The sequence below is a fragment of the Sapajus apella genome, unplaced genomic scaffold (assembly GCF_009761245.1).
Source record: "Sapajus apella isolate SASKATOON/1434 unplaced genomic scaffold, GSC_monkey_1.0 scaffold16, whole genome shotgun sequence".
Taxonomy (NCBI): Eukaryota; Metazoa; Chordata; class Mammalia; order Primates; family Cebidae; genus Sapajus; species Sapajus apella.
The window spans coordinates 2,245,496-2,267,365 of NW_022436956.1; the positions used below are offsets into that span (position 1 = coordinate 2,245,496).

Consider the following 21,870-nt stretch of genomic DNA (forward strand, 5'->3'; position numbering starts at 1 on the left):
CGTGTGTTGTGACTGTGGTGCGCACACTGGTGCAGTCGGGGCCAGGCCGTGTCTCCCGGCGCGCGCCGCCCCGTGGCTGCACCAGGCAGTGGATGTGCTCCGCAGGGGGTTCCGGCGCTGACGAGCGCCCTCCGGCGGCCGCCCAGATGAGGTGGGGGCCCGGGAGGCACCCCCTGGCGTCCGCCCCCGGCGCCCGGCGCCCCCTCGCGGCGGTCTCCGGGCCAGCGCCTGTGCCGCGTGTGCCTGGGTCGAGGTCAGCTCTGAGGGGTGTCCGGCACCCCGCGGGCTGGCAACCTCTCCGTGTCAGTGAGCCGGGCCGGGCATCCGCCGCTGGGTGGCATCGGGGCGGGGAGGCCTCGCATGGGGTCCGCGGCGAAGGGACGGGCTGGGGGAGAAGCGGAGCGGCTCCTCTGCCTTGGGTAGGCCCAGCCTTCTCTCTTCCCGCGGGGTGGAGCCCGGCTCGCCCACCCGAGGGCTCGAGACAGCAGCACGGGATCTGGTGGCTTCCCGGGGCTCCCCTGCAGGCCGAAGGGGACCGGAGGCCCAGGTCTGGGGTGGTCCTGCCCCTGGCCGGGGGAGGCGTCCTTGAGCCTGGAGCTGCGCTGGGCAGAACGTCCTGGGACTCCTGAGGGTTGCCTCCCAGGGGACCGCACTCTCGTTGGGGTGCAAGCGGCAGATGCATGGAAGAGGGCCTGGCAGAGCACGCTGGGCTGACGGCTCCTGAGGAGGGGGCTGTGTGCCGAGAGGGGCGGGAAGGGGCGCTGCCAGGGCTTCGCCTGCCATTGGAACAGCGGGGGCAGGATGTTTACCGCGGCCTCAGTGTCTCCTCCTAGAAGGAGATTCTGGATTGAGTGATGAGCACCACTGATGTACCCTACAAGGCCTCCCCCTGGGGTTAAGAGGGGGTGCTTAGTGAGGTCCAGTCTCAGGACCTTAGAGCAGGAGTGCATTTTATACACTATTGGGCTTATCCACTGGGAGAATGAAGCCTCCGTCTGTCATCTCAAGGAGAGAAGTCAATTTACTCTAACCCGGGATACCTAAAACCAAAGATGGGCTGCGAACACCAACTAAGTGCTCCTGTGTAAGAACACTTCATTCATTCCCTCAGCCACTCGTGAATTCCTTACATATTCGTGGAGCACACAGTGGGTAAGGAATTGGGAATGCAGAGGAACATCAGCCTCAGTAAGCTGCGGAACCTGTGATTGAGTGGTCGGGGCGTTCATTTAAACAACAGGATGCAGCATCCTCAGGGATGTCTGCTGGGTGGTACCAAAGAGGCTGGCATCTCAAAGGAGACGGAGAGCTGTTCAAAGAGCCCACGCATCCAGATGGAAGCACGAAGCCCTGTAAATATAAGGGATAGGTATGCATCCCCTCTCCACCAGGGACATCAAATGCACGTCACCCTGAAGTCACAAGCACACTGGGATGCTGCAGGAGCATCCTACAAGGGATCGCTGCATCGAATATCTGGGTTTCAGGTCCTTCCAGTTCTAACACTTCCACTTTATGTTTGTGGATACGATGTTGAAACTAGTCCCACCAAAAGCTAGTGAGGCCCAGCTGTAAGACCCTTTCCCACCATGCACTCTTCACCCCCACTCTTCCACTCACCTGTGTTCCCAGCAGATTGCGAAGCCTGTGAGCAGTCTTGCTCTGCAGTGACACCTCAGCTTCCAGAACAGCCTTCAGCATGCAGAAGGCCACGGTGAGCAAATAATGAATGAATGACGAGGTGAACAAAGAGATGCTTGCAAGGTGTTCAAAGGACAGAAGCAATAAAAGACATTGAGCTTCTTCATAGCAACGAGAGCTTTTATACTAATTCTCTCTCCAGCTTCAAGGTGCTCAATGGCTCCTCAATAGAATAAGTGAAAAGAGACGGGCACAGTGGGTTTGGGTGTTTTGCTGGTTTGAGGGCAGGGAGGAAGTTGTTTAATGAAATGTGTGAATATGGCACCTGTGGGTGTCCTCTCGACAAACCTGGTCTCAGGCAGCATTATACCTAAAACATTCCACAAATGAGACTAAAGTCTATTTTAGGAAAAACCATTTAATAAACAAAATAGGAATGGCTTTTCACGGTGCCGCTGCAAGTATAGAATTGTGGGCATTCTACTTCATCTCCACTCTTAGGGCCTTCCTGCTCTCAGTGTGGGCCACACGCCGGTGGCAGTCGTATTCGTGAGAGCTTGGGGACAATCAAGAGTCCCAGGTATCATCCTAGACCTACTGAAGCTGAACCCACATTCTCACAAGACCGCAAGGGTGACGAGGGGAACACTGGTCTGAGAGCTACCATCCTGCAGTCCACAGGTTGATTCCAGCTCAGGTCTACACATCTGGCCTTGTGCAACTGGCTGGTTTGCCGTAGCTCTGTGCATTGGCCAGTAGTTCTTCTGGCCCTAGTGTGGATGGGCAGGGTAAGTGGGGACCCTATTTGTTGACCCTAAGGAGTTTTCTTCTCCTCTCATTGCTCTGTTTCCAACTCTCTAACAGCCGATGGACTCTGAAACTTCTGCTAAAATGCTCCTCCTTGTGTCGAATTAATTCTGTAAAACTGTTTTGCTAACTTGGTTGAAATTCAAAAGGCATTCCCAATGAGCTGCTCCTTGAAAAGGGAGCGTGATGCCTATCTTCCGTCCCCTTTGGACAGGCAACTCAGCATGTCTCTGGCATCCTTGTGGAGCAAAAGGCAGAGCCTGCAGCAGGCTGGAGAAGGTTGGGGGATGCAGGAGGCGGGCAGGACCTTGGGGAACATACAGCTCCTTGCTTTTGCCAACAGGCAGGTGGAGGTGGAGCAGGTAGTGGCTAGTGAAGGTTACACAGTGAGCTGGTACAAGAGATGAAATGGGATCCTCTTGAGGCTCTTACCACGGGTGGCCACGCCTAGCTGTGCACTTTGCAGGGCGCTACAGTCACTCTCTCATCACCCTAGAACAAGTGTAGAGTACTCAGGCAGATTTATTTTAGCCTTTTTTTTTTTTAGCATCTTTTCATTCAGAGATTTTTGATTTATCTGAAAGGAAATCAGATTGGAGATCGTAAGTTGAATTCACATATATGAAAAACAAATGAGTGGTTAGAAATTATCTGAAGCACCATCTACTCCTGCTGCCCATCAAAAATGTGAGTCCCCTGCAGCATTCCTGCAGGGTCAACGTCTGGCCTTGGGCACTTCCGGAAAGGGGAGAGCATTCAGATGGGATAACCCTGCCGTGATGCTGTGAGCTCCACAGATCCATTCTTGCCTTCTGTTGAGTTGAAATATGCCTCCCATTACTTACACTAGCCTAAAATGCGTATCAAAAGTACAAGCAATTACATATCAAACATGATTGCCAACAGCAAATGCCTTCAGCCAGAGAGAGGTAGGGGCCAGGAGAGCAACTCAGGCAGGCATGTGTGTGGAAAACTGGGTGAAACATGGTCGGAACTGAGTAGGAGGAAGGAATATTGGGGTGGGGATGAGCTTGGATCGGCAAAAGGGAGAACAAGAATGGTGTATTCGGGGAATGTAAGGATTCCCAGTAAAAAAAGATTCCTGTGGCCTCAGAAGTCTCCAAAATCCGTCGTTTATAACCCCTAGTAGGTAGGTGCTTTGTATTTCTCCAGCAGTGAAAGAATAGCATAGCATAAGGAGTGTGTGAAGGTGGTAGTGGGGGGCGGTGGAGAGATTTCTGGGTTTATGTCTTAAGTTTGGAGTGACAGCCAAGATTCTTAAGATCCACGGGCAGGGAGCGCCCCCTTGTGTCTGATCAAAGCTAGTGCAGCTCTGTAAAAGCGAGCACTGCTGCGCTAAGGGAGCTGCCCGTGGTGCATCACAGAACCTGAGACCAGAGGTGATTTGCAGGGTTGTCTGCGCCCCACTCACTAGAAGGTCAAGGGCCTAGACACAAGGAGTCATTGAGCAGGGGTAGAACTCCGGTCTCTCAACTTCCAAAGCATGTTGCCTTTTATTTTATTATTTCTATTTCACTCTGGCACTGGTTTACACAAGGACCTGCTCACTCCTTTGCTCATTTCTTTTATCTGCAGTCTCTGCAGTCCCTGCACACCTGCAGTGTGTCTGTTGTGTTGCCGTGTTTGCGTGTCCAGTATGGAAAGCATGTAGATGATGTTCACCTGTTTTCATGTAACAACGTAGGCAATGCAGTGTTGGGTATCTCCTTGGTCCCATGTTTTCACTCAGCCCCATGTTTATCAGATCATCCGGGCAGCTGTAGCACCTTGAGTTCACTGCACACAGACACCGTGGCGTGCTTGGTGCATCCACACCTGCTGCCTACGGACCCCTGCTTGTTGTGCACCCCAGTGTGTCCAGGCCGCTTCCCGACACAACACTGCAGCAGACATCCTTGCAGATCCCCACTTCGGGACACCGTTAATACTTGAGGCCTGAGATATACCAAGAAGGGAAATTGCCAGGCCATAGGGATGTAATTTACTCAGCCTAAGAGCTGTAGATTCCTCCCTAGAATAGCGGCTTCCATGAGGCTTCTCATTTTTCCTGCATCCCCTCCAACTCTTGCCATTATCCAGCTTTCCAATTTTCCCCAGCAAATCATGTGTAAAGTGGTTTTATTCCACATTCTTGTTCTTTTAGTCTGTATTTATCTGAGTACTTTTTTTCCTGTGGCCGATAGGCGTTTGCATTTTATACTTAAATTGTCTGTTTGCATCTTCTGCCTATATTCCATTAAGAGTCTTTTCTTTTCCTTATTGATTTGATGATTTTCTTTGTAGAAACAAAGTATTCATCCCTTGGTGTTTTTATGCATTGCAAATGTCTTCTCCCAATGAGTCAACTGTTAACACATTTCTTGTGCTTCCTCCATTGAACAGAAATTCTTAATTCTGTCATCCTCAGTCATCATTTTTCCTTGTGCTTTTTGCTTTTGAAGTTATTTATAGTAATTCAAAAAATTCTTACCGAGTTCTAGTTCACACAGACAAGCTCCGACATTTCCCTCTATTGATTTTATAATTTCACTTTTCGCATTACAGTTTCAAAATTGTATGGAATCCAGTTTGTGAGTCTCATTAGGTAGGGATCTTGCTTTATTTTACTCTTGATTTCAGATTGCTTTCCACTTCCCACTCAGAAAGGTATCACACTGAGCTTATGGGGAGAATGAGGGCAGAGCTGGAAAGCCTTGAACTTCATTCCATGTGATGAGCTTCAAGTCACGGGGCAGTCCCAGCACTTGTTCCTCGGCTTGATGGGGCACAGACCTCTTCCAAATTCCCTTGGGCAATCCCAGCCCTCCTGATATCCAGGCAGGGCTGAGTTCTAGATGAGCTCACAGAGCCGTAAGGAAAACTCAGAAGTCCACCTCTTCCGATTTCCCTAGTGTAACTCAGAGAACCGTGACTCAGAAAGATGATGCTGTTGGTCACTTAGTTTCTCTGAGCTGCCACATCTTCACGATGATGATGATGATGGCAATGATGAGGGTGATGATGGCTTGCATTCACACGTGATTGTATGGGGGGGCATCTCGTTTGAGACTTGGGGCAGTGCTCTGAGGAGTCTTTCTGGTTACAGAGGAGGAAGCCAGCCAATGGGGAGAATCAAGCCTGGACCACTGCTTGCGTTTGCATGACGTTCACAGCCACTTCTGGCCTAAAATTCTGCAGTCTTGTATAACAGCTCCTTTTGAAGCCTTGCTTTCCCCGCATCTTAAATGGAACCCCATATGCAGGGACATTTTTCTTTGCAGGTGGAAGTGGGTGGTGTGAGTGAACCGGTGCAGGATGGAGTCTTACGTAGCACAAAGGAGTGGAGAAGTGCCAGCAATTCAGCCCAGACATCACCTGCCTCTCAAAACCTGAGGAATTCAGGTAGAAAAATGTTTGGAATAGGGAAGGGGGGCAAACTATTCTGAAAAGTTCATATAGAATTAGACAGAAGCAGCCAATTTGTTTTCCAAAGATATGCATGCATTGACTTGAAAGCATGTCTACAAAATATTAAGTAAATTCAGTACAAAATAATATATATCCACCACCTTATTGTATGAAATAAACAAAAAGTATACCAAGTTTTATATATGCTTATATAAAAGTAACAAACCAAGAATAAATTATGGAAGAATATACAACATATTTCTAAAATTCTAAAAATTAGCAATAACAATGTACATGGGAGAGACAGAGATTATGGATTTTACATTAGATATTTTACATTCTTCAAATAATTCCAAAGAACAGATATTAGGTTTATCATTCAACTAACTGAATAAAAAGGAAAAAAAGTACAGGCTGGTTGGGATTTGGGTGAACGTTTGATTACTGAAGATTCCTTCTGGTTTCCACACCGGCTTATGAATCCAAGAGCCCAGGCTTTGGCAGGACCAAGCTCCCATAGGCCTGGGTCTTCTGCTCTCTGAGTGCAGCTCCCCAAGTTAAAGGGTGCCTCAGAGATGGGGAAAGTGGGAGGATCAGGGGTCCTGGGATAGCTCAGAAGAATTTCTTCCTCCTGATTAAGTTGTCAGATCCATCCCCAGAGCAGATGGATCGTGGCCAAGACTTTTCCTGCGGGGTAAGGGGTGAGAGGGATCAGCCTCTCCCTGTGTGCACAGGGCAGTGTCCAGCTTCAGAGCAAGGCCCCTGTAGCGAAGCGGCAGTCAGCATCAAACTACTTCCGGGCAGCAACAAATTGCTTCCGGGCAGCATGAAACTGCTTCCGGGCAGCATGAAACCGCTTCCGGGCAGCCTCAATCCCCAGCATGCGGCGCAGTGCGGTCCCCAGGGCTCGTCCCTCAGCACTCTTGGGAAATGGCCTCCTTTCTCTAGGAAGTTGTCAGAAGGATGCAGAGATTCGCCTGCTGCAGGGCCTTGTCCCAGTGAAAGGCCTCATTGAGAAGGCCCTGAGACCCAGCGAGCTCTGTCGTGGTTTTGTCTTTGGAGAAACCTGGCTCCTGTTTGACCTCATAATGAATGAAAGGCTGGTGAGCACACAGCAGATTGCCAAACCAATCCTGACAATGTCATAGAAATATTGATCCTACAGTCACCTCTGATATCTGTCAGTGTCAGTATTTTGCACTCTTGCAGCTACATTAAGAAAGGGGGTGTGGGAAGGAGGTGAGCCTCGTCTGCTACTCAGCCTGTGACAAAATGCAGCTGGGCTGACAGGGCAGGGTGGGGACACGTGAGAGGTTGATGTCCACCTCACACATACTTTCTTCCTCTCTGCTGTCTGCCCTCCTGTCCCCCAGCACTTGCCCTAGATGCCACTTCCAGATGAGCCGAGGATGACTGTGAGAAAGTATGATGGTGGATGGACGGGGGGGTGGGCATGATTCTGTGCATGGTTATTTAACTTTGCTTCTCATTACTGACAACTCTTGAAATGGGGCTGAGAGATGTGGCTTCTAATAGCACTGTTTCCACCTATAGCTGCATTTTAAAGGCTTAGACGCCTGTATTACAAAAGGATTAGACAATGATGCATGCTTATGGAGAGGACTGGATTTAACATTCTCATCATATTTTTGCAAGAGTATATAAAAAATTAACAACAGCAAGAATATCCTGCCTCTCTCGATCTGTGAACCAAAGCTTCCTATAGGATCCTGGGGGCAAGAGCCCTGACCAGAGCTGGTGGGCATCCTTCACTCTCCCCAGGCCTCGGCTTCCATCCTCCTGGGAGCCAACCTCAAGGACCTCTGAAGTCTGGCCTGGAAAGTCTGCATATGCCCCCACCACAGGCTAATGGTTTATGCTTTCTTCTGCCTCTAAAGGGAGCTGGAACACACAGCAACAGATTGTAATCAAGTAATACCAGAGTATGCTTAACATAGAGATACTAAAACTCTTAGTCTTCTGGCAGCCAAAGTCATGAGAGGGACCACTGCCTGACTAGAGCCAGAGAAACAAAATTTCTTACTTGGGAAGGAGTTTAGAAGTCTTCTGGTCCAGCTCATATATGACACGCAAACCCCAGATATAACATCTGAGTCCAGATGTCAAGGAAGAAAAGTAGCTCTTTTACTTGGTGGTCTTAGAAAAATAAAAGATTATCATTTGAAATGAGCTCTAGAAAGATATAGATGTTTCAAGTAGATTTGCATATTGAAAGAAAGAAATGTGGATTGACTTATTCTGTATGGCCCCAAGGGCTCTGTAAAGATTGAACGAGCTATCTCAGCAAATAATGAATGAGATTCCCATTACTGGAGTCATTCATGTAAAGAATGGATGGCATGGGATGGAAGATGGATGAATATTGAAGAATATACATTCTAGAATAAGTCAAACTGGTTTTCAACCCAGAGTGTGCTATTTACCACTTCTGTGACCTTGGGCCAGTGTTGTAAGCCTTTTTCTTTATTCGTAAAACAAGTATGATAATTTATTGCTCTTCTTTTAAGGGGTCTTGTAGTTTTCAGTGAGCTAATATATATAAAGTACATAGCCATGTATCTGGGTCAATAAATAGTAACTGTTTATTGCATTTGTGTATAATCATTTGGCAAAAGCATTGTGGAAGGTTAGGATGTCAAGACCAGCAGATATTTCACATTCCTGGCAACACGGTGACTTTGCATTCATTTACTAGCTATTTACTGAGAGCCTGTCATGTGGCAGGCACAAGTCTGCAGGCGAAGAACTCAGGGGTAAATGGAGCTGATGTAGTTCTTACCCTCAAGGAGCCTGCAGTCTAGTTTCTATGGCTGGCGTAAATGGCAGGACAAGTACTGACTTCAGCTTTGGGGCAACTCATTCGAACGGTGCTAAGAACTGCCCTCAGCCCCCTGTCCTGTGAGCCTTGGGTTTCTGTTGTTGGAGTCCCGCTAGGAGAGCCCTTTGGCACTGTCCTCTTCGGTCCCACTGGTACATGGAAATCCATCATCCCCAGCACCATGCTGCGCCCCTACTCACACCAGTTCTGTCCTCCTTTTATGAGCTCCTTGCAGATGCAAGCGAAGAGCACCTCACCTGGGCTACACCTTGCTTTTTTGCCCCACAACTTGACTGGTGCCTGAAGGAAACTTGGGAGTGCTCAGGTATTAACCAGAACCTGAAGCAGTTAAGAACGAATGACAATGAGGGAAGCAGAAATGGAGGGTGTGTTCTTCCCCCGCCGTCCCTCAGGCAGGTAATTCTGAGGTGTATCTTACCTGGCTCTTCAGAAGGATGCTCAGGACTGAGCCTCACTTGAACCTCAGCTTCACTGTGGTGACTCACTGAGCGCTCTCTCTGTGTCAGCTTCCTCCTTCCGGGTTTCACCAGCTTCCTCCTTCCGGGTTTCACCGTTCCTTCCTATCACACCAGTCACCCAGGGTCGCTTCCAGCATAATCTGTCTTCACGCCAACTCTCGTCTCTGGCAATGTTCTCCTGGCTGAAACGTGCTGTCTCAGTAAAACCAGTGTCACAAGACTCACTTAACACCTCTACTAAATCTCTGTCGCTCACTCTTGGGTACTTCGAGTCCCCGTGTGTTTGATGGAGGGACGTGCAGTGGTGCACAAAGTCCAAGCCCACTGGGACACCTGTCCGGAATTGCTCAGGGCCCATTGTTTGTCCCCTCCCTAAACCAGCACTGCACTCAGAGTCAACTCAGTGCTGTCAGCTTGAACTCCCCTCCAATACACAGCACACTCTCCTCCTCTAATTGGTGATTATGGAGAGTGCCAAAACACGTTTCATACTTCACAGACTTATTCCACACCTGGCCATCCAGCAGTCCCTAGAGGTAAGTAGGGCAGGTTTGAGGACGCATTTCCCTTTCGGTGTTATCCCACATGTATGAGTCAGCGGTTCATTCATTTGTTTTGGTTAACTGTATCTAGATGTTCTATTTTCTCCTTCTAACTGCTTTGACTCAGTTCCTAAAATTTACAGGAGAATTATGCCGCCATTGCCTTTGAGTTATTTTAAATGTTTAGTCTCATTTATTTTCTTAAATGCAAAGTTCTTTAATAGCATTTTGAGTGATTGTCACAGTAGGTTTGTTTTCAAATTGAGATATAATTCACATACCATAAAATTCATCATTTTGAAGCGTGCAATTTAGTAGTTTTTAGTATATTCACAAGGTTTTGCACCCATCGCCCCTATTTAATTCTAGAATATTTTCATGGTTGTTAAAGAAACCAGTACTCATTAGTGGTCTCTCCCATCTCACCCTCCAGCAGGTGGTTTTTAACTTCCCATGGCATGACTTCATTTGGCCCATCGAGTCTGAGTACTGTAAACAAGTACACAGTGATCACTCAGGAATCACTTAGGATCAATGTGTGGTAAGGAGCCTTCCTGCACATCGCAGTCCTGACTTCACTACTGCTGACTTTGTGACTTTGGGCGAGCATTTTATCCTTTCTGAGCCCAGTTTACATTTATACAATAAGAGGATTGGGCGATATTGGGAAGATTTGCTCTTGGATTTGCAGGATTTTAGGAGTAAAAGTATAGGAGGCTCGGGAGTGCTCAGTCCTCACACTTTGGAATGAATGCTTGTAGCTGCAGTTTTGTTTTTTGTTTTTTGTTTTTTTTGAGAGGATGCCAGATATTTAGCTAAACTATAAAAAGGTCTAAAACTCTCTCCATCACTTCTAAAAATGAACACCTAATGGGCCAGACAAGAAAGTACTTGTTCCACCTGTAACCTCTCACTATTATCTACATTTACATTTGGGAAAATTGAGTTTCTGGGAGTGACTTGCCCGCCTCACTCAACAGGTGGTGCTAGCACACAGGCCTGTGTCTGACTCCTGGGCCAGTGATTTTTCCTGAAGCCCCTGCTATTCCTTTAACAGAACTTGTGCTTTGGAATCAAAAAAATCTTCAAGGCTCATTTTATACATCTAAATATAAGACTACGTCTCAAACATAGGAACCACTCAATACATTGTACTTTTTACCTCACTCCACTTGTGAAAAAGGGCCTCCTCTATATGCTTTACATAATCACTCCCACCACACACCCAAATGCTGCAAAACCTTTTTCGGAGCTAATGAGAAACACACGCACACACACACACAAACACACACTCTCTCTCTCTCTCTCTCTCTCTCTCAGATGTCAGTTCTACACTGGTTTCCTTGAAGCACAGTAGAGGCTTTGACTGTCTGCCTCCATCCCACTGAGCTTGGATGGGGCAAAACCACCATCTTTGATGAGCTGCCTGTCTTAGCCAGGTTGCTACCTGCCTCATTGCAACCTAGTATATTTTATGTTAATAGATGAGACATATCTGGATATACTTTAAAACATCATCTCATTGGACCCTCTAAGAATGTACCCTGCTGGGAGATCACGTTGTCTCTCCCAAGCTCCCTCTGTAGGTGAACATTGAGATGCACCTCAGTGGCTGGGAAAGGCCCTGCCTGCTTGCCTGGCTTGCTGGAGAAAGATGTGTCCTGTGTCTCAGAAGATTGAAGGCTACCACTAAGTTTGCAGAAGCATATTGGAGCTCAGGGTATGAACTCTCCTGCCCACCTGTGGTCCTGACAAGAGTCCAGGGAACCAACACCGCTTGACCCCAGCCCCTGCTCCCTTGGCTTTATCCCTGGTACAATTTTCATTTATTTCAGCTGCCTGCCCTGACCACCCAGCCAGTATGAGCCCAGGCAATGGGAACTGATTATAATATTAGCTTAGACACAAGATAATTATAAAGAAAATTGCTGATAAACAACTTGGATTTATGCGTTCCAAAAATCACCTAAATATTTTCAGTTGCACCTTTTTTGGAATTAGTCACACTGATATGATACATTACCTCTCTGCATAGGCTCTGAAAGTAAAGAGTGTTTGTAGCTGGGCCCCCTTGTCTGCAAGATAGAGAACTGTAGTTTAGGCTGTGGTCACCACATCCCTGGGTGGAGCCCAGCATTGGCTTTCTCCCACGAGAAGCTGGGTAGATTGTGAACTCTTGAGCCTAAATGGACCAGGGTAGGAGAATTTATCATCTAGCAGAAGAAGGGCCAAGGGGGTTCCAGGAGCTTTAGACAGAACAGGGACAAGCAGTGAAACACAGAAAATTGACATTGGAAGTTGCCTGTCTGAAAGACAGGACAGCCTTTGCTTGCTGCAGAGCTAATTATTATGCAAATTTATGCTAATAAACTCTGCCTTGCATGTTGTTGAGAAGCTGCCTTTTCCAGTTAACATAGCTGTAATGAGAGGTAAATTTGTATTGCAGATGCCCGAGGTAATATATCCTAAATCACTTTATGGTGGAACGGACTCTCTCACCCCACCCGACACAAATGTCAATTTAAATTAGTTTTTGCTTTGCATATTTATTGAAGCTTTATTTATTGTTAATATGTACTAAGGACGCCAACTAAACAGCCACCACTACTTGTTAGAAGTGGAGTTTAGCAGGGAGCTGGGGACTGGTATTTGCTCATCAGGAGATGGTAGTTTTTTTCTTCTCCCACTTAGAGCCACAGCGTCAGCCTGGATGGTGCCAGAATCGTTCACATGTCCCCCTCCTCCTCTGAGCTGGCTCTCAAATTAGGCTCTGCAATGAAAGAGCAATTCTATCATGATAATTATTATATGGCATTTCTAAGAGTTAATGGTCTTTGTCACCTGTGCCTTTGTGTTTGTGATACCACCCAGACTTGCAGAAATATGCCCAGGAAACAGGAGTGGTGTGGAGATGCCGCTATTTGTCCCCTTCGGAAGCTTGCGTGCACACACACATGCTTTCACACGCTCTATACATGTTTTAGGGCACACACATAGCTTCAAGGCCCATTTGCACTCACATCTGTGTCGTCGCACACACACCTTTGATAGGGTCTTACACATTGTTCCGGGGTGTCTTCACTCAAGTTCAAACACACACAGATCGCCACTCGCCCCTGCACCCCCGCTCTGGCCTTGTGCATAACTGCCACTCTTCTGTGAAAAGGAGCCGATGGCACTTGTACTTGGAAAAGTTCTTCCAAGCAACGCTGAGATGAACCTTCCACTGCTGGATGAGGGAAACAGCACTCAACCATGAGGGACCTTGTTTCTAGTTTGCGTTCTGTCACTTAGATAAATAAATAAATAAAGCGCCTACCACGTATCAGGGATCATGTTAAGAATTTTCTTGCATGGTTTCGTGGTTTCGCTTTCACTTATAAATAGTTCAGGTTAGGTATATGTTATTATTACCCCCATTTTGTAGATGAGAAGATTGAGACTTTGAAAGTTTAAATTACTTATGGAAGGTTAATCCACCACTTATTACACAAAGCAAGTAAAATTCAGGTATATATTCTCAGGCTCCAAAGCTGTTGTTCTTTTCACTACATCATTGTCTCCTCGCTAATGGCTCAGTAAACCTGAGTGTGAGTTCCTTCTACAATTTAAGATGTTAGATTTGATTATCTCAAACACTCTCTGATCTATCTAGCTCCAAATTATAATGTTCTGTGATAATGTAAGTAACTCTCTCCTGATTCTGTTTGCCTCTTTCTGTCTCTCACTGTGAACTAAGGTTCAGTTAGTCACTTGCTTAAGGATTCTTGACCGATGCTACCTACCTCTTTAGTATGTGTAGGTTTCTCCTAGGGCACCTTGACCCGTAGCCATTTTGTCTGACACAACTATGGAAAAAAATGAGTCTGTGAGGAACTGAGGCTAGCCCAACCAAGTAAAATGTCAACCAGGTGTGCTAACTTATGCATACATATATTCAGGGAATGCCAAAATGTCCATCTGCTGAAAAAGATCTCCAGCATTTATGTGTCAAGTACCTAGATTTTTCCTCATTAGTGTAAGTCTTTTGAATCCGGTTGCCCTGACAGGCCCTCCTGTAAACATGTAAATTCACATTACATAAAGCAACATATCAACCGTTTGTGCCAGCTAATTCTCGAGCATGTGTTTTGTGTGTACCAGAACTTAAACAAGAGAGTGCTGAGAGAACAGAGCACATGAATTTTGATGAAGAATGTACTGGAAGAGGCAGCAGTGTCCTCCCTCCTCACAAGACAGGCTGAGAGACGGCCTTCTCCTTTACCATTTGGGCATAGACTTTTGCTGGCCGAAATCTCCCATACATAAACGAAATTCTAATGAATGAGGAATTTTCTTCTGATCTGTTAAGGAAAACAAATAGAGTTTAAAGGCTTCTTCATCTCCCTATGCCCACACCCACTGTGCCCCAATTCTAGGCTCTATTCCCAATAAAGCATAATGCTTGGGATTCCAATTCAGAAGGTCGATACTTCAGCTTAAAGAAGTACGCTAGCTTGTGATGCTGAGCCTGGAATAAAAACACCACCTGTCAGTATCAATCTTCACTGCTTTAAAATAAATAAGTTTATCAGATCAATGTTGGTTGGAACAATATGCTGAGAAAAGGCCTAAAAGGAGGCATATAAATAAATGCATTATTATTGTTAAAATTTAAAAAGAAACATGGAAATAATGCAATTATAGAGAAGAAAATGACATTCATTCATAACTGCCCCCCAAAGATAACCACCCTTGAGACCTCCCTAGATACCATAGGGTGGAGTTGCTAGAACTTTGCAGAAATACATGACAAGCATTTTCCCCAGAGGCGGTCATTTTGAAAGGGAGGTTGGACAGCATTTTGCCATGGAAGTAGGCAGACCTGGGCATAAGCCACGTCAGGGATCAAGGATGACGTCCCTGATCCTGCGGGAAGAGGCAATGGCATAGGAAGGGCCAGTGAAAGAGGCAACAAGAAACTTCAAGACACTGACTTCATCTGCCAAGCCACTTTGCCCAGGTGGACTTTGGGCATCAGGAAGTGCTTTATGCCACTGACTTAAGACATCTTCTCCTCCTGGATGTGTTTACGCCTTGGTAAAATAAGAAAGCCAGGCTAGTGCAGCTCTAAAGTTCCCTTCAGCCTGTGATTTGTTCCCCTTGAAGGAGGAGCTGACATTCTGCTGTCCCTGAGTCGTCTCAAGGATTCAGCCAGGGTCCGGCCTGAGAGCTCCCAGATTCAGAAGTTTCTCATTTCAACCCCAGAGGAGTCCCACAAAGTGAGTAGTGCCAGTGGCTCCTTTAATCTTTAAGAGTGAGTGGCAGTAGGAGGAGCCTGGAGTCTCCGTTTGGAAGACCCTATTCAAATCTAAGCCACATCCTTTACTCTCTGCAGATCTCTGAGCAAATGACAGTGACTTCATCTCCTAGAGCATCAGTTTCTTCATCTGGAAAACGGTACTAATCACACATCTTCAAAAGATTGTTGGGAGAATGTGTGGCTGCATATGGAAGTGCTCTGCAAATTTAAGCACGTTATACCATAAGGGAGCAACAGGGAAAGAGTCAGAACTGAGGGATTCCTTCCCACCAGATGTCATGGCTTATTGTTACTTTTCTATTTTATTTGTGTAGTGGTTTTACCTTTTAGATAACTTTCAGACATATTATCTCAATACAACTTCACTGGCCGGGCATGGTGGCTTGCGCCTATAATCCCAACACTTTGGGAAGCTGAGGCAGGAGTTCGAGACCAGCATGGCCAACATGGTGAAACTCTGTCTCTACTAAAAATACAGGAAAATCTGCCAGGCGTGGTGGCATGTGCCTGTAATCCCACCTAATTGAGAGGCTGAGAGAGGAGAATGGCTTGAACCCAGGAGAAGGAGGTTGCAGTGAGCCAAGATCACGCCACTGTACTCCAGCCTGGGTGACAGAGTGAGACTCCATCTCAAAAGAAAACCAAAACAAACAACTTCACAGAGACGTGGGAGACAGAGAGGTGCAGGCTCATATGACAGATGATTTGAGCCTCAAGGTCTTCCCATGACTTGCAGGAGGACATAGAATGACTTAGTTGTTGCTGGATAACATAGTCAGAACTGGGAACTGGATTTCACCTGGCTAATGAAAATATTGCAGGACTTATGTCAGAGACATAAGTTTGATTCCTTGAACTAACAAGAAACCTCCTTCAAGTCCTAGTAACCTCTCTAGGCCTTGGCAACCTCTTCTATGAAAGGAGAGGATGGGGGCAAGACTGGGATTTTTTTGAAGGCTCTTCAGCATTGCTAGCCTATTCTGAGAGTCAAAGTGATGTCTCTGCTGTTGGAGAAGTGGCTGTGGTTTAAATTCCTAGTCTGTTAACTGTCCTAGAGTCCGTTTCCTCTACAAGGAGAGTAGCCATTGGCAGGAGTGGACGTGGGGCAAGCCAGGGTCCCACTCCCTTCCTTGTCCACCCAGGCCGTGGCCCCTCCTTGGCAGGCAGAGGCAGGCAGGGTGGTGCTGGCCCGAGGGTCCTGGGCAGGCAGCTGTGTTCCAGCACTCTGAGGAGACCAGATGCTGCGGGCACGAAGGTCCTCAGGCCCACCGAAGATGGCGTTTCTCATGCCAGGAGGGGAGGGACAGATGGGGGCGAGCGCACTCTAAGAAGAAAGGAGAGCGTCACCAGAAGGAGGCGGGACCCACGGGCTGGAGCGGCGGTTGTGGAGGGATTCAGCCTCTGAGTGAATTTTCCAGGGGAGGGTGGGAAAAGGCTGCAGCGGGACCGAAGGGTGTGTGGGGCCGGGACGAAGGGAGCTGCGGGCAGAGGCGCCTTGGCCGTGAGCGTGGGCAGCAGCGGGAGCCTGGGCTGCTCGTGGTCTGGGCACGTTCCCGCCCAGATGGCCCAGACAGCGTCTCGGCTTTAACTCTGCGGTTGTTCCAGTCCCACCCAGGCTTCCAGGGAATGTTTCCAGCCCGAGAATAAAGCCTTCTTAACCGACTGTCTGCCCGCCCGTGCCAGGCCCTGCGGCTGCGGACGCAGAGGAGACCTCAGCCTTCCCCTCCCTCCAGGCTGGCTGAAGCCTGAGCGCTTCCTGACCCTTCCCCTCCGGCCCGGCCCGGAAGTCCCGTTCCCGGAGCCTCCGCCGAGGCCAGTTCCCCCCGGACGGGAATTCAGGAGCACAGTCCTCCTCCCCCGGCAATCTAGCATGGTGGGGGGCACCCACACCTGGTGGCCCTGGAGTGGCCCCTGAGGACCAGCTGGCCGCCCCTTCTCCCATTGCGCCCTCCGCCCGATCCGCTGCCACAGATCAACTGTTGGCACAGCTACCAGGGAAGGGGGTGTTTGTCCGCCGGAACGTTCCCTACTGAGGAGCTGTGCCCGGGGGACCTCGGCCGGGAAGGCGGCCAGGTGAGTTGCAGTTCCCGGGACTTCCCACCAAGGGGAGACAAAACTCCAGAAATGAGCGCAGAAGCCGGGCCGGCGGCTTCAGTCACCCTGCGGCGTCTGGGAACGCGCCGGGTCGCGCTGCGGTCGCCGGTGGGCCCGCGTTCCGCCGCTGCTTCCCGCTCTGCGGCGGGCTCCTCTCCACCCGTCACTCCGCCGCCTCTGGATCAGTGCCTCCTCCTTCCTTTGGTCACCTCCCTTCGCCTACAAGAGGCCCCAGTACAAGGGGCTTGAGGAAACAGTTTGTGTGTGTGTGTGGTTAAAAAAAGGCAATGTCTTCCAGCCCTGTCTGCAAATGACACTCTCAAGTGACCAAACCCGGCTCGCGGTTAGCCCGTTTCACGAAAACATTCATGAAATCTCTCTCAATTCAGGAACGGTTTTAAAGATCTAGCTCGTATTAATAATCACTAACTGGGGCCGGCCGGGTGGCTCACTCCTATAATCCCAGCACTTTGGGAGGCCGAGGTGGGTGGATCACCTGAGGTCAGGAGTTCGAGACCAGCCTGGTCAACATGGTGAAACTCCTAGCTGCGTGTGGTGGCGGGCGCCTGTAATCCCAGCTACTCCGGAGGCTGAGGCAGGGGAATCGTTTGAACCTGGGAGGCAGAGGTTGCAGTGGGCCGAGATCGTGCCATTGCACTCCACCCTGGGTGACAGAGTGAGATTCCATCTCAAATAAATAAATTAATCATCAACTGCTCTGGAAATGACCTTTTCTGAACATGAGACTGAAGGAAACCTTACAGCAGATTAATAGGACCCAAAGTTGTCATTCACATCTTCTAAAAATGAGTGTGAAGGCAGTGCGTTACAATCTGAAGTGCAGGCACGCCACTGCAGAGCCCACGAAATGTGGCTCCCTGGGACCTTTTCTAAGAGCACGGTGTGTTTCCTCCTTCTTGGCCCCACGGGAGGCCGTCTAGTCTGCTGGGTTTAATGAAGGAGACAGGAGGCTAGAAAAGGCATCCCCGGGGACTGGCTGCAGCCCAGGGGACCAGCCCTCTGGTTGCTTCTCTCCGTCGCTGTGTGACACAGCATCTGTCCTCACTCGGAGTCTGTGCCACTCTGGATAACTCATAGTCTGCAGTACTTAGAAAGAGATAGGGACAGAACAGAAACTGAACTTCCACTGGGAAAGCTGGTCTATGGACCAACCAATAGAACTCACAGCGCGTGCTGAGACAGTGACTAGAATACAGCAGGAAAACTTCGTGACCCAAAAACCCCACACTGGGCAGACCCAAGGAGGGTGTGGCTGTCTTTACAGACAGTAGCGTCTTGCAGAGGCACCTCAGATCAGCCACCGGTGCTCCAGCTGCTGGCTGGCTGCGTGCAGCAGAGCTGGAGCAAGGCAGAAAGCCGTTCACAGGGAGTCTGCTGTGAAGTACAGCTTGCCAAGGCAGAGGCTCAGGGACGGGGGCGATGCTTGGGTCCAGTGATCAGAATTAGGATCAGTGATGGGGTTGCTGAAGCAGCCCCAAATCCCAGCTGGAACAGGAGATGGAAGCTGAACTGGCAGCAAGGGTGGGCCGTGGGGTCTCCCAGGATGCTGCTCAGGCAGTCCTGGATGTGGTGATGCGTTAAATCTACAAGCAGCGCTCAGAAGACCTCATCTATAGGGCGAAGAGGGATGAAGGTTGGAAACTAAGCAGGGTACAATGTTCTGAGCCAAGACCTTTATCAAAGTCAGGGTACAACATTCTGAGCGAAGACCTTTATCAAAATCCTTGACATTAAACTGGAAACTAATGTTTTACAAGGAAGGAGGGACTATTGGGCCTTGGTTCTATTAAATTACATCATTTGCAAATTAAAAATTTTTGGAAAGCTACTCGGTACTATTTGTAAACAGTGGTGATGCCGGTCAGAATCTAACAGCAAAGGCACGAGAAGACACTGGTACTGATTTTGCCTCTATGCAGGTGGTAAGGACCTGAGAGACTGAAGATAAGGACATGCAGCAGGGAGTCATGGACTTCTTTCACTGGGGGTCTCTCTGTCTGGAAGATGCAAGGACAGGCATCTAGGGTGAGAAAGTTAGACTCACATTTGGGTGGGGTCTGGTGTTAGGGTGGAGTCTGACGCAAGTGGCTTCTGTGCTTTCCTCCCTGACACTGTGGACTCTATGGAAACTTGCAGCTTTGAGCATAATTGAAACTAGCACAACATACATCCTTAGAATGACACAGAGCACAGGCCAGGCTAACAGTTTCATGATGAAATGCGTCTTTACACCCATTGCTAGGAATGTGTTCTAAAACCATAGTTGTTGTCCCCTTTTCCAGCTAGACAAGACCCAATGCACCCTTCCTTTGGGCTTCCTCAAATGAGATTCTCAAACTGTTCAGTCCCCACCCCCACCTCTATTTTTGTATCTTCTCCCATTTATGCATGTGCTTAAGTGTGCTTAGATGGAAAAAATAAAAGAAATGGAACTGAGGGCCCCATCTAATTTCACTTGTGGAAAAGTTTTTGAAAGGAGAGGTGAGAAGATCCCTTTTGCATAGCACATTAAAGTAATTTATGGAGAGCTTCTCCCTTCCAGCTAAGGAGGTGGTCAAGATGAGAGGATAAATCTTTAAAAGAATAATGTTTTCAAAATCAGATTCCTTGCCCTCAATCCTTTGATATATGAGTGTGAGAGTAGGTAGGACACATGGTGAAATATACATGAGAGCTCAGAAGAGAATAGCGGAGTGGAGGAAATATTAGTGTTTACATCAAAACTCAATTGGAACACTCATTTCAAGGTGATAGTTTATTATGTTGAATGCAATTTAGTCCCAGAAGGATATTTCTTTTCCATCTCCAGGACTCTCCCCATGCCCGCACCCCCATCCCCATTTCCCATTTCCCTTCCTCCCCATATCGAGATGTAAGCAGGCAAAACATATCCACTGTGGAATTTGTTCTTTGTGGCTGCAGGTTTTGCAGACCGTAAAGGAAAGGAAGAGGAAGAGGTAGAATCCTTTGGACTCTGCCAACAGTTCCCTAACTTTTTGGAGACTTAATCAGATAGTTTTAAACAAATAAGAAATTAACACAAAGGATTATCTTCTTGTAGAAAGTCAACCAAAGAGATCAGCTTCAAACAAAACTGTCATTCTTCTTGGGTGTGGTGATAGTCTCTTGTAATCCTAACACTTTGGGAAGCTCAGGCAAGAGGATCGCTTAAAGCCAGGAATTCAAGACCAGCTTGAGCAAGATAGGGAGACCCCCCAACATTAAAAATAAAAATAAAATCAAACAAAAACTATTATCCTTTTTCTTTCTTTAGCTTGCATCCCTCTTAAACATACTTTATACTCAACTACAGCAAAAGTTAAGTGGAGACAACACTGATCTTGTTGAGGAGGGCAAACTGAAAAAGCAGCCTCTGCACCCCCGGTGGCCGTGGGCCCATTGACTGATGCCCACATGCGGTTTGGTGAGGCTGTCATCTAGGCATTCAGCCAGCTGCCCGGTGGCAGCCTTTAGCCAGGAACTGCTGTGTGCAGGTTCCCAGGCCTCCAGGTGGGCTTGGCTTGTAAATTACTCTAAGGCTTACTCAGCACCCTTCAGGAGAGCTTAGAGTCTTGACCGAGGCGCCTTCCTCCCCAGCAAGAGGCCTGTTTTCTCACCTGTCAGCTCCTGTCCTGCAGACACAGTGGCAGCAAGGACCTGGGGAGCCAAGGCCTGGCCACACCCTGCCTGCACCTTGTATCTCTCTCTGCCTTTAGGGGTGACTTTGTCTTGAGCGTGGGACAGACTGGTCTGAGCCCAGACCTGCACGCAGGTGCTGAGGTGTGTTTTGAGGGTAAAGAACTGCCTTCTACGTGTGGCTGTATGTAACAGCATGTGGCTATTGTGTCAGAAACTTATATTTCAGATTTTCTGCTGGTGCAGTGCTCAGTGAAAATGAAGGAAAGTGGGGATGATTCTCTTCTAACAGCTTTTGTGTTCTCTCTGTTGACACTAGTAGTAAATACTCTTCCTTGATCATAAGCTTAGAAGCTGTGAATCCTGAGGAGAGGGGAAGGGAGAGGAAGAGGGGGAGGTGGAGGAGAGAAGAGGAGAGTGGAGGGAAAGACAAGGGAGGAAAGGGGAGGGGAGCATAAGATTTGGAAGTGACCTAAAAAATCCTATTCTAATTCCATGTTTTGAAGTTTAGTAACATGAGACCCAGAGAGAGGAATGGCCTTAAAATATTTTATGGAAAGTTTGTGGCAAATCTAGGATTCCAAATCCTGTCTCCTGACTGAACATCACCACAGATCTCACTAGAAAAGGTGGGGTATTGAAAGCGTAAAGATAATGGTAGCTGATGAAAGGTTTCCAAAATTCTATTCTTTACCTGAAAGCCCACATTTGAACACTGGCAGTAGATACTGTGAGTTGGTTTCCATGAAGCAACTGACTCATTTTGTTCCCTTTTGGGAGAATGGCTGCCTAGTGCCCAAGTCTAACGACAACAGATTGTCTGTCCTTCTTTCAAGCACACACTGTGCTCCGTGAAAACAAAGCTAGCTCAGCTTGCAACTCAAACCAAAGTGTGTTTTCTTGGACCATCACACTGCTTCATTGTACAGCGGAAGTGTTCTGGGTGAGCCATCTCATCACAAAAAATTTTTTAAATTTGTACCTAAGATTTGAAATTTAATAAAATTAAGTGTGTCTTTGTTTAATGAGGGCATTCGTCAGTGAAACTGGCTTTTGGGTTTCCCTGTGAGCGTGCGGAGGTGAAGAATGCAGTGACTGCTC

The 21,870-nt window shown here is 47.9% G+C and overlaps 1 protein-coding gene across 5 annotated transcripts in view; it reads left to right on the forward strand.

The window, feature by feature from the left end:
- The window catches only part of OPCML (opioid binding protein/cell adhesion molecule like), a 1,152,901-nt gene that overhangs the window by 456,466 nt on the left and 674,565 nt on the right, over positions 1–21,870 (forward strand). The window contains exon 1 of one of the 5 annotated variants that reach the window (XM_032284821.1): positions 16,809–17,091. The exons of the other annotated variants lie outside the window; for them this stretch is intronic. The gene's annotated coding sequence lies outside the window, so the exon portion shown is untranslated. Of the gene's footprint in view, positions 1–16,808; positions 17,092–21,870 lie in introns of those variants that run through there. 5 annotated transcript variants of the gene reach the window in all.